The following is a 16,077-nucleotide window of genomic DNA, read 5'->3' on the forward strand; positions in this document are numbered from 1 at the left end:
TCACTAAAAAGAGCTATATAACCAATCCTTTCCAAAGAATCACCAGAACTTGTTTCAACCCGCAAAGTGCTAACAACTACATATTCTTTGTCAATCATGAAAGCTAAAGTACAAATGAGAAACCTCAACAAGAGGTCTAAACTGGTTGAGAGTGAACGTCGATTCAAGAGAGCCTGTGAACAGATTGTCCAATTGAATTACTCTTTAGACGCACTTCAAAAGAGATACAACAGAGCCAAGACTGACAACAACAAGTCGTTCAGATACTCGCTACGTCTACGCATAGCAGTTGTTGATGGAATGCGCAACATGTACTATGACTACGCTCACCAGAAAGCCGAATCCGTAGCCGAACTGAGGCAAGAACTGTTTGGGGAAGTTGTCGACATTATTTCAGAAGATTCTTCAGCAGACATTGAGATGTATGACTAGAGGAAAAGCACCAGACTACTTCAAAAAACGGTTCTTTTCAGAGCCACACACATTTTTCAAAAAGAGTCTGAAATTGTTGTCATCAGTTTATCTTTATTCTGTACCCAAATATTATAACTGCAGCTCTTTACTCCACAACTGGTAAAAAAAAATAAAAATTGCAGTTTATATCCATAACTTTTTTTATTTTAACTTGCGTACACCATATTCTGAAGTGAAATATGCTTCAAATTTCGAACGTGGTCTTTTTTTGGTGGGGGGAGAACCTTAATAAATCAGTGAATTTGAAGTAGAATAATGATGAAAGTAATGTTTGGAGCAACATCCTTCTCTCATAAAACGAATTAAATATTTTCAAATACAAGAAAATTTCCGCAATAAAATATACAAATGATGAAAGACAGAAGGAAAAACAAGATAGAGACGGGAGAAAAGAAAATCCGCGCTTCTTTGTGTATCTTAATACTTGAAATAATTTATGATTATTTTTTATCAATTTTTCAAATGAAATTATTTTTTGATTAAAATAAAATTTTGCAATACACAAACTGCATTTAGTAAATTGTAAGATGATTTAATCAATTTCATGATTGGATTACAATAAATCGTGATTAATAAACAAAGATGTTTGACAATATACACAAGCCCACGACACGAGACTGTTTTGACAATGGACTCGTGCCTAACCTAGAAACTCAAATTAATTACTCTGTGGTGTCATTACCCTGACGTTTCTCAATTTCAGGTGTCACTAAAAAGAGCTATATAACCAATCCTTTCCAAAGAATCACCAGAACTTGTTTCAACCCGCATAGTGCTAACAACTACATATTCTTTGTCAATCATGAAAGCTAAAGTACAAATGAGAAACCTCAACAAGAGGTCTAAACTGGTTGAGAGTGAACGTCGATTCAAGAGAGCCTGTGAACAGATTGTCCAATTGAATTACTCTTTAGACGCACTTCAAAAGAGATACAACAGAGCCAAGACTGACAACAACAAGTCGTTCAGATACTCGCTACGTCTACGCATAGCAGTTGTTGATGGAATGCGCAACATGTACTATGACTACGCTCACCAGAAAGCCGAATCCGTAGCCGAACTGAGGCAAGAACTGTTTGGGGAAGTTGTCGACATTATTTCAGAAGATTCTTCAGCAGACATTGAGATGTATGACTAGAGGAAAAGCACCAGACTACTTCAAAAAACGGTTCTTTTCAGAGCCACACACATTTTTCAAAAAGAGTCTGAAATTGTTGTCATCAGTTTATCTATAGTTCTGTACCCAAATATTATAACTGCAGCTCTTTACTCCACAACTGGTAAAAAAAAATAAAAATTGCAGTTTATATCCATAACTTTTTTTATTTAACTTGCGTACACCATATTCTGAAGTGAAATATGCTTCAAATTTCGAACGTGGTCTTTTTTTGGTGGGGGAGAACCTTAATAAATCAGTGAATTTGAAGTAGAATAATAATGAAAGTAATGTTTGGAGCAACATCCTTCTCTCATAAAACGAATTAAATATTTTCAAATACAAGAAAATTTCCGCAATAAAATATACAAATGATGAAAGACAGAAGGAAAAACAAGATAGAGACGGGAGAAAAGAAAATCCGCGCTTATTTGTGTATCTTAATACTTGAAATAATTTATGATTATTTTTTATCAATTTTTCAAATGAAATTATTTTTTGATTAAAATAAAATTTTGCATACACAAACTGCATTTAGTAAATTGTAAGATGATTTAATCAATTTCATGATTGGATTACAATAAATCGTGATTAATAAACAAAGATGTTTGACAATATACACAAGCCCACGACACGAGACTGTTTTGACAATGGACTCGTGCCTAACCTAGAAACTCAAATTAATTACTCTGTGGTGTCATTACCCTGACGTTTCTCAATTTCAGGTGTCACTAAAAAGAGCTATATAACCAATCCTTTCCAAAGAATCACCAGAACTTGTTTCAACCCGCATAGTGCTAACAACTACATATTCTTTGTCAATCATGAAAGCTAAAGTACAAATGAGAAACCTCAACAAGAGGTCTAAACTGGTTGAGAGTGAACGTCGATTCAAGAGAGCCTGTGAACAGATTGTCCAATTGAATTACTCTTTAGACGCACTTCAAAAGAGATACAACAGAGCCAAGACTGACAACAACAAGTCGTTCAGATACTCGCTACGTCTACGCATAGCAGTTGTTGATGGAATGCGCAACATGTACTATGACTACGCTCACCAGAAAGCCGAATCCGTAGCCGAACTGAGGCAAGAACTGTTTGGGGAAGTTGTCGACATTATTTCAGAAGATTCTTCAGCAGACATTGAGATGTATGACTAGAGGAAAAGCACCAGACTACTTCAAAAAACGGTTCTTTTCAGAGCCACACACATTTTTCAAAAAGAGTCTGAAATTGTTGTCATCAGTTTATCTATAGTTCTGTACCCAAATATTATAACTGCAGCTCTTTACTCCACAACTGGTAAAAAATAATAAAAATTGCAGTTTATATCCATAACTTTTTTTATTTAACTTGCGTACACCATATTCTGAAGTGAAATATGCTTCAAATTTCGAACGTGGTCTTTTTTTTGGTGGGGGAGAACTATAATAAATCAGTGAATTTGAAGTAGAATAATGATGAAAGTAATGTTTGGAGCAACATCCTTCTCTCATAAAACGAATTAAATATTTTCAAATACAAGAAAATTTCCGCAATAAAATATACAAATGATGAAAGACAGAAGGAAAAACAAGATAGAGACGGGAGAAAAGAAAATCCGCGCTTCTTTGTGTATCTTAATACTTGAAATAATTTATGATTATTTTTTATCAATTTTTCAAATGAAATTATTTTTTGATTAAAATAAAATTTTGCAATACACAAACTGCATTTAGTAAATTGTAAGATGATTTAATCAATTTCATGATTGGATTACAATAAATCGTGATTAATAAACAAAGATGTTTGACAATATACACAAGCCCACGACACGAGACTGTTTTGACAATGGACTCGTGCCTAACCTAGAAACTCAAATTAATTACTCTGTGGTGTCATTACCCTGACGTTTCTCAATTTCAGGTGTCACTAAAAAGAGCTATATAACCAATCCTTTCCAAAGAATCACCAGAACTTGTTTCAACCCGCATAGTGCTAACAACTACATATTCTTTGTCAATCATGAAAGCTAAAGTACAAATGAGAAACCTCAACAAGAGGTCTAAACTGGTTGAGAGTGAACGTCGATTCAAGAGAGCCTGTGAACAGATTGTCCAATTGAATTACTCTTTAGACGCACTTCAAAAGAGATACAACAGAGCCAAGACTGACAACAACAAGTCGTTCAGATACTCGCTACGTCTACGCATAGCAGTTGTTGATGGAATGCGCAACATGTACTATGACTACGCTCACCAGAAAGCCGAATCCGTAGCCGAACTGAGGCAAGAACTGTTTGGGGAAGTTGTCGACATTATTTCAGAAGATTCTTCAGCAGACATTGAGATGTATGACTAGAGGAAAAGCACCAGACTACTTCAAAAAACGGTTCTTTTCAGAGCCACACACATTTTTCAAAAAGAGTCTGAAATTGTTGTCATCAGTTTATCTATAGTTCTGTACCCAAATATTATAACTGCAGCTCTTTACTCCACAACTGGTAAAAAAAAATAAAAATTGCAGTTTATATCCATAACTTTTTTTATTTTAACTTGCGTACACCATATTCTGAAGTGAAATATGCTTCAAATTTCGAACGTGGTCTTTTTTTTTGTGGGGGGAGAACCTTAATAAATCAGTGAATTTGAAGTAGAATAATGATGAAAGTAATGTTTGGAGCAACATCCTTCTCTCATAAAACGAATTAAATATTTTCAAATACAAGAAAATTTCCGCAATAAAATATACAAATGATGAAAGACAGAAGGAAAAACAAGATAGAGACGGGAGAAAAGAAAATCCGCGCTTCTTTGTGTATCTTAATACTTGAAATAATTTATGATTATTTTTTATCAATTTTTCAAATGAAATTATTTTTTGATTAAAATAAAATTTTGCAATACACAAACTGCATTTAGTAAATTGTAAGATGATTTAATCAATTTCATGATTGGACTACAATAAATCGTGATTAATAAACAAAGATGTTTGACAATATACACAAGCCCACGACACGAGACTGTTTTGACAATGGACTCGTGCCTAACCTAGAAACTCAAATTAATTACTCTGTGGTGTCATTACCCTGACGTTTCTCAATTTCAGGTGTCACTTAAAAGAGCTATATAACCAATCCTTTCCAAAGAATCACCAGAACTTGTTTCAACCCGCATAGTGCTAACAACTACATATTCTTTGTCAATCATGAAAGCTAAAGTACAAATGAGAAACCTCAACAAGAGGTCTAAACTGGTTGAGAGTGAACGTCGATTCAAGAGAGCCTGTGAACAGATTGTCCAATTGAATTACTCTTTAGACGCACTTCAAAAGAGATACAACAGAGCCAAGACTGACAACAACAAGTCGTTCAGATACTCGCTACGTCTACGCATAGCAGTTGTTGATGGAATGCGCAACATGTACTATGACTACGCTCACCAGAAAGCCGAATCCGTAGCCGAACTGAGGCAAGAACTGTTTGGGGAAGTTGTCGACATTATTTCAGAAGATTCTTCAGCAGACATTGAGATGTATGACTAGAGGAAAAGCACCAGACTACTTCAAAAAACGGTTCTTTTCAGAGCCACACACATTTTTCAAAAAGAGTCTGAAATTGTTGTCATCAGTTTATCTATAGTTCTGTACCCAAATATTATAACTGCAGCTCTTTACTCCACAACTGGTAAAAAAAAATAAAAATTGCAGTTTATATCCATAACTTTTTTTATTTAACTTGCGTACACCATATTCTGAAGTGAAATATGCTTCAAATTTCGAACGTGGTCTTTTTTTGGTGGGGGGAGAACCTTAATAAATCAGTGAATTTGAAGTAGAATAATGATGAAAGTAATGTTTGGAGCAACATCCTTCTCTCATAAAACGAATTAAATATTTTCAAATACAAGAAAATTTCCGCAATAAAATATACAAATGATGAAAGACAGAAGGAAAAACAAGATAGAGACGGGAGAAAAGAAAATCCGCGCTTCTTTGTGTATCTTAATACTTGAAATAATTTATGATTATTTTTTATCAATTTTTCAAATGAAATTATTTTTTGATTAAAATAAAATTTTGCACTACACAAACTGCATTTAGTAAATTGTAAGATGATTTAATCAATTTCATGATTGGATAACAATAAATCGTGATTAATAAACAAAGATGTTTGACAATATACACAAGCCCACGACACGAGACTGTTTTGACAATGGACTCGTGCCTAACCGATAAACTCAAATTAATTACTCTGTGGTGTCATTACCCTGACGTTTCTCAATTTCAGGTGTCACTAAAAAGAGCTATATAACCAATCCTTTCCAAAGAATCACCAGAACTTGTTTCAACCCGCATAGTGCTAACAACTACATATTCTTTGTCAATCATGAAAGCTAAAGTACAAATGAGAAACCTCAACAAGAGGTCTAAACTGGTTGAGAGTGAACGTCGATTCAAGAGAGCCTGTGAACAGATTGTCCAATTGAATTACTCTTTAGACGCACTTCAAAAGAGATACAACAGAGCCAAGACTGACAACAACAAGTCGTTCAGATACTCGCTACGTCTACGCATAGCAGTTGTTGATGGAATGCGCAACATGTACTATGACTACGCTCACCAGAAAGCCGAATCCGTAGCCGAACTGAGGCAAGAACTGTTTGGGGAAGTTGTCGACATTATTTCAGAAGATTCTTCAGCAGACATTGAGATGTATGACTAGAGGAAAAGCACCAGACTACTTCAAAAAAACGGTTCTTTTCAGAGCCACACACATTTTTCAAAAAGAGTCTGAAATTGTTGTCATCAGTTTATCTATAGTTCTGTACCCAAATATTATAACTGCAGCTCTTTACTCCACAACTGGTAAAAAAAAATAAAAATTGCAGTTTATATCCATAACTTTTTTTATTTTAACTTGCGTACACCATATTCTGAAGTGAAATATGCTTCAAATTTCGAACGTGGTCTTTTTTTGGTGGGGGGGAGAACCTTAATAAATCAGTGAATTTGAAGTAGAATAATGATGAAAGTAATGTTTGGAGCAACATCCTTCTCTCATAAAACGAATTAAATATTTTCAAATACAAGAAAATTTCCGCAATAAAATATACAAATGATGAAAGACAGAAGGAAAAACAAGATAGAGACGGGAGAAAAGAAAATCCGCGCTTCTTTGTGTATCTTAATACTTGAAATAATTTATGATTATTTTTTATCAATTTTTCAAATGAAATTATTTTTTGATTAAAATAAAATTTTGCAATACACAAACTGCATTTAGTAAATTGTAAGATGATTTAATCAATTTCATGATTGGATTACAATAAATCGTGATTAATAAACAAAGATGTTTGACAATATACACAAGCCCACGACACGAGACTGTTTTGACAATGGACTCGTGCCTAACCTAGAAACTCAAATTAATTACTCTGTGGTGTCATTACCCTGACGTTTCTCAATTTCAGGTGTCACTAAAAAGAGCTATATAACCAATCCTTTCCAAAGAATCACCAGAACTTGTTTCAACCCGCATAGTGCTAACAACTACATATTCTTTGTCAATCATGAAAGCTAAAGTACAAATGAGAAACCTCAACAAGAGGTCTAAACTGGTTGAGAGTGAACGTCGATTCAAGAGAGCCTGTGAACAGATTGTCCAATTGAATTACTCCTTAGACGCACTTCAAAAGAGATACAACAGAGCCAAGACTGACAACAACAAGTCGTTCAGATACTCGCTACGTCTACGCATAGCAGTTGTTGATGGAATGCGCAACATGTACTATGACTACGCTCACCAGAAAGCCGAATCCGTAGCCGAACTGAGGCAAGAACTGTTTGGGGAAGTTGTCGACATTATTTCAGAAGATTCTTCAGCAGACATTGAGATGTATGACTAGAGGAAAAGCACCAGACTACTTCAAAAAACGGTTCTTTTCAGAGCCACACACATTTTTCAAAAAGAGTCTGAAATTGTTGTCATCAGTTTATCTATAGTTCTGTACCCAAATATTATAACTGCAGCTCTTTACTCCACAACTGGTAAAAAAAAATAAAAATTGCAGTTTATATCCATAACTTTTTTTATTTAACTTGCGTACACCATATTCTGAAGTGAAATATGCTTCAAATTTCGAACGTGGTCTTTTTTTGGTGGGAGGAGAACCTTAATAAATCAGTGAATTTGAAGTAGAATAATGATGAAAGTAATGTTTGGAGCAACATCCTTCTCTCATAAAACGAATTAAATATTTTCAAATACAAGAAAATTTTCGCAATAAAATATACAAATGATGAAAGACAGAAGGAAAAACAAGATAGAGACGGGAGAAAAGAAAATCCGCGCTTCTTTGTGTATCTTAATACTTGAAATAATTTATGATTATTTTTTATCAATTTTTCAAATGAAATTATTTTTTGATTAAAATAAAATTTTGCAATACACAAACTGCATTTAGTAAATTGTAAGATGATTTAATCAATTTCATGATTGGATTACAATAAATCGTGATTAATAAACAAAGATGTTTGACAATATACACAAGCCCACGACACGAGACTGTTTTGACAATGGACTCGTGCCTAACCTAGAAACTCAAATTAATTACTCTGTGGTGTCATTACCCTGACGTTTCTCAATTTCAGGTGTCACTAAAAAGAGCTATATAACCAATCCTTTCCAAAGAATCACCAGAACTTGTTTCAACCCGCAAAGTGCTAACAACTACATATTCTTTGTCAATCATGAAAGCTAAAGTACAAATGAGAAACCTCAACAAGAGGTCTAAACTGGTTGAGAGTGAACGTCGATTCAAGAGAGCCTGTGAACAGATTGTCCAATTGAATTACTCTTTAGACGCACTTCAAAAGAGATACAACAGAGCCAAGACTGACAACAACAAGTCGTTCAGATACTCGCTACGTCTACGCATAGCAGTTGTTGATGGAATGCGCAACATGTACTATGACTACGCTCACCAGAAAGCCGAATCCGTAGCCGAACTGAGGCAAGAACTGTTTGGGGAAGTTGTCGACATTATTTCAGAAGATTCTTCAGCAGACATTGAGATGTATGACTAGAGGAAAAGCACCAGACTACTTCAAAAAACGGTTCTTTTCAGAGCCACACACATTTTTCAAAAAGAGTCTGAAATTGTTGTCATCAGTTTATCTATAGTTCTGTACCCAAATATTATAACTGCAGCTCTTTACTCCACAACTGGTAAAAAAAAATAAAAATTGCAGTTTATATCCATAACTTTTTTTATTTAACTTGCGTACACCATATTCTGAAGTGAAATATGCTTCAAATTTCGAACGTGGTCTTTTTTTGGTGGGGGGAGAACCTTAATAAATCAGTGAATTTGAAGTAGAATAATGATGAAAGTAATGTTTGGAGCAACATCCTTCTCTCATAAAACGAATTAAATATTTTCAAATACAAGAAAATTTTCGCAATAAAATATACAAATGATGAAAGACAGAAGGAAAAACAAGATAGAGACGGGAGAAAAGAAAATCCGCGCTTCTTTGTGTATCTTAATACTTGAAATAATTTATGATTATTTTTTATCAATTTTTCAAATGAAATTATTTTTTGATTAAAATAAAATTTTGCAATACACAAACTGCATTTAGTAAATTGTAAGATGATTTAATCAATTTCATGATTGGATTACAATAAATCGTGATTAATAAACAAAGATGTTTGACAATATACACAAGCCCACGACACGAGACTGTTTTGACAATGGACTCGTGCCTAACCTAGAAACTCAAATTAATTACTCTGTGGTGTCATTACCCTGACGTTTCTCAATTTCAGGTGTCACTAAAAAGAGCTATATAACCAATCCTTTCCAAAGAATCACCAGAACTTGTTTCAACCCGCATAGTGCTAACAACTACATATTCTTTGTCAATCATGAAAGCTAAAGTACAAATGAGAAACCTCAACAAGAGGTCTAAACTGGTTGAGAGTGAACGTCGATTCAAGAGAGCCTGTGAACAGATTGTCCAATTGAATTACTCTTTAGACGCACTTCAAAAGAGATACAACAGAGCCAAGACTGACAACAACAAGTCGTTCAGATACTCGCTACGTCTACGCATAGCAGTTGTTGATGAAATGCGCAACATGTACTATGACTACGCTCACCAGAAAGCCGAATCCGTAGCCGAACTGAGGCAAGAACTGTTTGGGGAAGTTGTCGACATTATTTCAGAAGATTCTTCAGCAGACATTGAGATGTATGACTAGAGGAAAAGCACCAGACTACTTCAAAAAACGGTTCTTTTCAGAGCCACACACATTTTTCAAAAAGAGTCTGAAATTGTTGTCATCAGTTTATCTATAGTTCTGTACCCAAATATTATAACTGCAGCTCTTTACTCCACAACTGGTAAAAAAAAATAAAAATTGCAGTTTATATCCATAACTTTTTTTATTTAACTTGCGTACACCATATTCTGAAGTGAAATATGCTTCAAATTTCGAACGTGGTCTTTTTTTGGTGGGGGGAGAACCTTAATAAATCAGTGAATTTGAAGTAGAATAATGATGAAAGTAATGTTTGGAGCAACATCCTTCTCTCATAAAACGAATTAAATATTTTCAAATACAAGAAAATTTCCGCAATAAAATATACAAATGATGAAAGACAGAAGGAAAAACAAGATAGAGACGGGAGAAAAGAAAATCCGCGCTTCTTTGTGTATCTTAATACTTGAAATAATTTATGATTATTTTTTATCAATTTTTCAAATGAAATTATTTTTTGATTAAAATAAAATTTTGCAATACACAAACTGCATTTAGTAAATTGTAAGATGATTTAATCAATTTCATGATTGGACTACAATAAATCGTGATTAATAAACAAAGATGTTTGACAATATACACAAGCCCACGACACGAGACTGTTTTGACAATGGACTCGTGCCTAACTTAGAAACTCAAATTAATTACTCTGTGGTGTCATTACCCTGACGTTTCTCAATTTCAGGTGTCACTAAAAAGAGCTATATAACCAATCCTTTCCAAAGAATCACCAGAACTTGTTTCAACCCGCATAGTGCTAACAACTACATATTCTTTGTCAATCATGAAAGCTAAAGTACAAATGAGAAACCTCAACAAGAGGTCTAAACTGGTTGAGAGTGAACGTCGATTCAAGAGAGCCTGTGAACAGATTGTCCAATTGAATTACTCTTTAGACGCACTTCAAAAGAGATACAACAGAGCCAAGACTGACAACAACAAGTCGTTCAGATACTCGCTACGTCTACGCATAGCAGTTGTTGATGGAATGCGCAACATGTACTATGACTACGCTCACCAGAAAGCCGAATCCGTAGCCGAACTGAGGCAAGAACTGTTTGGGGAAGTTGTCGACATTATTTCAGAAGATTCTTCAGCAGACATTGAGATGTATGACTAGAGGAAAAGCACCAGACTACTTCAAAAAACGGTTCTTTTCAGAGCCACACACATTTTTCAAAAAGAGTCTGAAATTGTTGTCATCAGTTTATCTATAGTTCTGTACCCAAATATTATAACTGCAGCTCTTTACTCCACAACTGGTAAAAAAAAATAAAAATTGCAGTTTATATCCATAACTTTTTTTATTTAACTTGCGTACACCATATTCTGAAGTGAAATATGCTTCAAATTTCGAACGTGGTCTTTTTTTGGTGGGGGGAGAACCTTAATAAATCAGTGAATTTGAAGTAGAATAATGATGAAAGTAATGTTTGGAGCAACATCCTTCTCTCATAAAACGAATTAAATATTTTCAAATACAAGAAAATTTCCGCAATAAAATATACAAATGATGAAAGACAGAAGGAAAAACAAGATAGAGACGGGAGAAAAGAAAATCCGCGCTTCTTTGTGTATCTTAATACTTGAAATAATTTATGATTATTTTTTATCAATTTTTCAAATGAAATTATTTTTTGATTAAAATAAAATTTTGCAATACACAAACTGCATTTAGTAAATTGTAAGATGATTTAATCAATTTCATGATTGGATAACAATAAATCGTGATTAATAAACAAAGATGTTTGACAATATACACAAGCCCACGACACGAGACTGTTTTGACAATGGACTCGTGCCTAACCGATAAACTCAAATTAATTACTCTGTGGTGTCATTACCCTGACGTTTCTCAATTTCAGGTGTCACTAAAAAGAGCTATATAACCAATCCTTTCCAAAGAATCACCAGAACTTGTTTCAACCCGCATAGTGCTAACAACTACATATTCTTTGTCAATCATGAAAGCTAAAGTACAAATGAGAAACCTCAACAAGAGGTCTAAACTGGTTGAGAGTGAACGTCGATTCAAGAGAGCCTGTGAACAGATTGTCCAATTGAATTACTCTTTAGACGCACTTCAAAAGAGATACAACAGAGCCAAGACTGACAACAACAAGTCGTTCAGATACTCGCTACGTCTACGCATAGCAGTTGTTGATGGAATGCGCAACATGTACTATGACTACGCTCACCAGAAAGCCGAATCCGTAGCCGAACTGAGGCAAGAACTGTTTGGGGAAGTTGTCGACATTATTTCAGAAGATTCTTCAGCAGACATTGAGATGTATGACTAGAGGAAAAGCACCAGACTACTTCAAAAAACGGTTCTTTTCAGAGCCACACACATTTTTCAAAAAGAGTCTGAAATTGTTGTCATCAGTTTATCTATAGTTCTGTACCCAAATATTATAACTGCAGCTCTTTACTCCACAACTGGTAAAAAAAAATAAAAATTGCAGTTTATATCCATAACTTTTTTTATTTTAACTTGCGTACACCATATTCTGAAGTGAAATATGCTTCAAATTTCGAACGTGGTCTTTTTTTGGTGGGGGGGAGAACCTTAATAAATCAGTGAATTTGAAGTAGAATAATGATGAAAGTAATGTTTGGAGCAACATCCTTCTCTCATAAAACGAATTAAATATTTTCAAATACAAGAAAATTTCCGCAATAAAATATACAAATGATGAAAGACAGAAGGAAAAACAAGATAGAGACGGGAGAAAAGAAAATCCGCGCTTCTTTGTGTATCTTAATACTTGAAATAATTTATGATTATTTTTTATCAATTTTTCAAATGAAATTATTTTTTGATTAAAATAAAATTTTGCATACACAAACTGCATTTAGTAAATTGTAAGATGATTTAATCAATTTCATGATTGGATTACAATAAATCGTGATTAATAAACAAAGATGTTTGACAATATACACAAGCCCACGACACGAGACTGTTTTGACAATGGACTCGTGCCTAACCGAGAAACTCAAATTAATTACTCTGTGGTGTCATTACCCTGACGTTTCTCAATTTCAGGTGTCACTAAAAAGAGCTATATAACCAATCCTTTCCAAAGAATCACCAGAACTTGTTTCAACCCGCATAGTGCTAACAACTACATATTCTTTGTCAATCATGAAAGCTAAAGTACAAATGAGAAACCTCAACAAGAGGTCTAAACTGGTTGAGAGTGAACGTCGATTCAAGAGAGCCTGTGAACAGATTGTCCAATTGAATTACTCTTTAGACGCACTTCAAAAGAGATACAACAGAGCCAAGACTGACAACAACAAGTCGTTCAGATACTCGCTACGTCTACGCATAGCAGTTGTTGATGGAATGCGCAACATGTACTATGACTACGCTCACCAGAAAGCCGAATCCGTAGCCGAACTGAGGCAAGAACTGTTTGGGGAAGTTGTCGACATTATTTCAGAAGATTCTTCAGCAGACATTGAGATGTATGACTAGAGGAAAAGCACCAGACTACTTCAAAAAACGGTTCTTTTCAGAGCCACACACATTTTTCAAAAAGAGTCTGAAATTGTTGTCATCAGTTTATCTATAGTTCTGTACCCAAATATTATAACTGCAGCTCTTTACTCCACAACTGGTAAAAAATAATAAAAATTGCAGTTTATATCCATAACTTTTTTTATTTAACTTGCGTACACCATATTCTGAAGTGAAATATGCTTCAAATTTCGAACGTGGTCTTTTTTTGGTGGGGGGAGAACCTTAATAAATCAGTGAATTTGAAGTAGAATAATGATGAAAGTAATGTTTGGAGCAACATCCTTCTCTCATAAAACGAATTAAATATTTTCAAATACAAGAAAATTTCCGCAATAAAATATACAAATGATGAAAGACAGAAGGAAAAACAAGATAGAGACGGGAGAAAAGAAAATCCGCGCTTCTTTGTGTATCTTAATACTTGAAATAATTTATGATTATTTTTTATCAATTTTTCAAATGAAATTATTTTTTGATTAAAATAAAATTTTGCATACACAAACTGCATTTAGTAAATTGTAAGATGATTTAATCAATTTCATGATTGGACTACAATAAATCGTGATTAATAAACAAAGATGTTTGACAATATACACAAGCCCACGACACGAGACTGTTTTGACAATGGACTCGTGCCTAACCTAGAAACTCAAATTAATTACTCTGTGGTGTCATTACCCTGACGTTTCTCAATTTCAGGTGTCACTAAAAAGAGCTATATAACCAATCCTTTCCAAAGAATCACCAGAACTTGTTTCAACCCGCATAGTGCTAGCAACTACATATTCTTTGTCAATCATGAAAGCTAAAGTACAAATGAGAAACCTCAACAAGAGGTCTAAACTGGTTGAGAGTGAACGTCGATTCAAGAGAGCCTGTGAACAGATTGTCCAATTGAATTACTCTTTAGACGCACTTCAAAAGAGATACAACAGAGCCAAGACTGACAACAACAAGTCGTTCAGATACTCGCTACGTCTACGCATAGCAGTTGTTGATGGAATGCGCAACATGTACTATGACTACGCTCACCAGAAAGCCGAATCCGTAGCCGAACTGAGGCAAGAACTGTTTGGGGAAGTTGTCGACATTATTTCAGAAGATTCTTCAGCAGACATTGAGATGTATGACTAGAGGAAAAGCACCAGACTACTTCAAAAAACGGTTCTTTTCAGAGCCACACACATTTTTCAAAAAGAGTCTGAAATTGTTGTCATCAGTTTATCTATAGTTCTGTACCCAAATATTATAACTGCAGCTCTTTACTCCACAACTGGTAAAATAAAATAAAAATTGCAGTTTATATCCATAACTTTTTTTATTTAACTTGCGTACACCATATTCTGAAGTGAAATATGCTTCAAATTTCGAACGTGGTCTTTTTTTGGTGGGGGGAGAACCTTAATAAATCAGTGAATTTGAAGTAGAATAATGATGAAAGTAATGTTTGGAGCAACATCCTTCTCTCATAAAACGAATTAAATATTTTCAAATACAAGAAAATTTTCGCAATAAAATATACAAATGATGAAAGAGAGAAGGAAAAACAAGATAGAGACGGGAGAAAAGAAAATCCGCGCTTCTTTGTGTATCTTAATACTTGAAATAATTTATGATTATTTTTTATCAATTTTTCAAATGAAATTATTTTTTGATTAAAATAAAATTTTGCAATACACAAACTGCATTTAGTAAATTGTAAGATGATTTAATCAATTTCATGATTGGATTACAATAAATCGTGATTAATAAACAAAGATGTTTGACAATATACACAAGCCCACGACACGAGACTGTTTTGACAATGGACTCGTGCCTAACCTAGAAACTCAAATTAATTACTCTGTGGTGTCATTACCCTGACGTTTCTCAATTTCAGGTGTCACTAAAAAGAGCTATATAACCAATCCTTTCCAAAGAATCACCAGAACTTGTTTCAACCCGCAAAGTGCTAACAACTACATATTCTTTGTCAATCATGAAAGCTAAAGTACAAATGAGAAACCTCAACAAGAGGTCTAAACTGGTTGAGAGTGAACGTCGATTCAAGAGAGCCTGTGAACAGATTGTCCAATTGAATTACTCTTTAGACGCACTTCAAAAGAGATACAACAGAGCCAAGACTGACAACAACAAGTCGTTCAGATACTCGCTACGTCTACGCATAGCAGTTGTTGATGGAATGCGCAACATGTACTATGACTACGCTCACCAGAAAGCCGAATCCGTAGCCGAACTGAGGCAAGAACTGTTTGGGGAAGTTGTCGACATTATTTCAGAAGATTCTTCAGCAGACATTGAGATGTATGACTAGAGGAAAAGCACCAGACTACTTCAAAAAACGGTTCTTTTCAGAGCCACACACATTTTTCAAAAAGAGTCTGAAATTGTTGTCATCAGTTTATCTATAGTTCTGTACCCAAATATTATAACTGCAGCTCTTTACTCCACAACTGGTAAAAAAAAATAAAAATTGCAGTTTATATCCATAACTTTTTTTATTTTAACTTGCGTACACCATATTCTGAAGTGAAATATGCTTCAAATTTCGAACGTGGTCTTTTTTTGGTGGGGGGAGAACCTTAATAAATCAGTGAATTTGAAGTAGAATAATGA

The sequence above is a fragment of the Mytilus californianus genome, unplaced genomic scaffold, assembly GCF_021869535.1.
Source record: "Mytilus californianus isolate M0D057914Y unplaced genomic scaffold, xbMytCali1.0.p SCAF_47, whole genome shotgun sequence".
NCBI classification, from domain to species: Eukaryota; Metazoa; Mollusca; class Bivalvia; order Mytilida; family Mytilidae; genus Mytilus; species Mytilus californianus.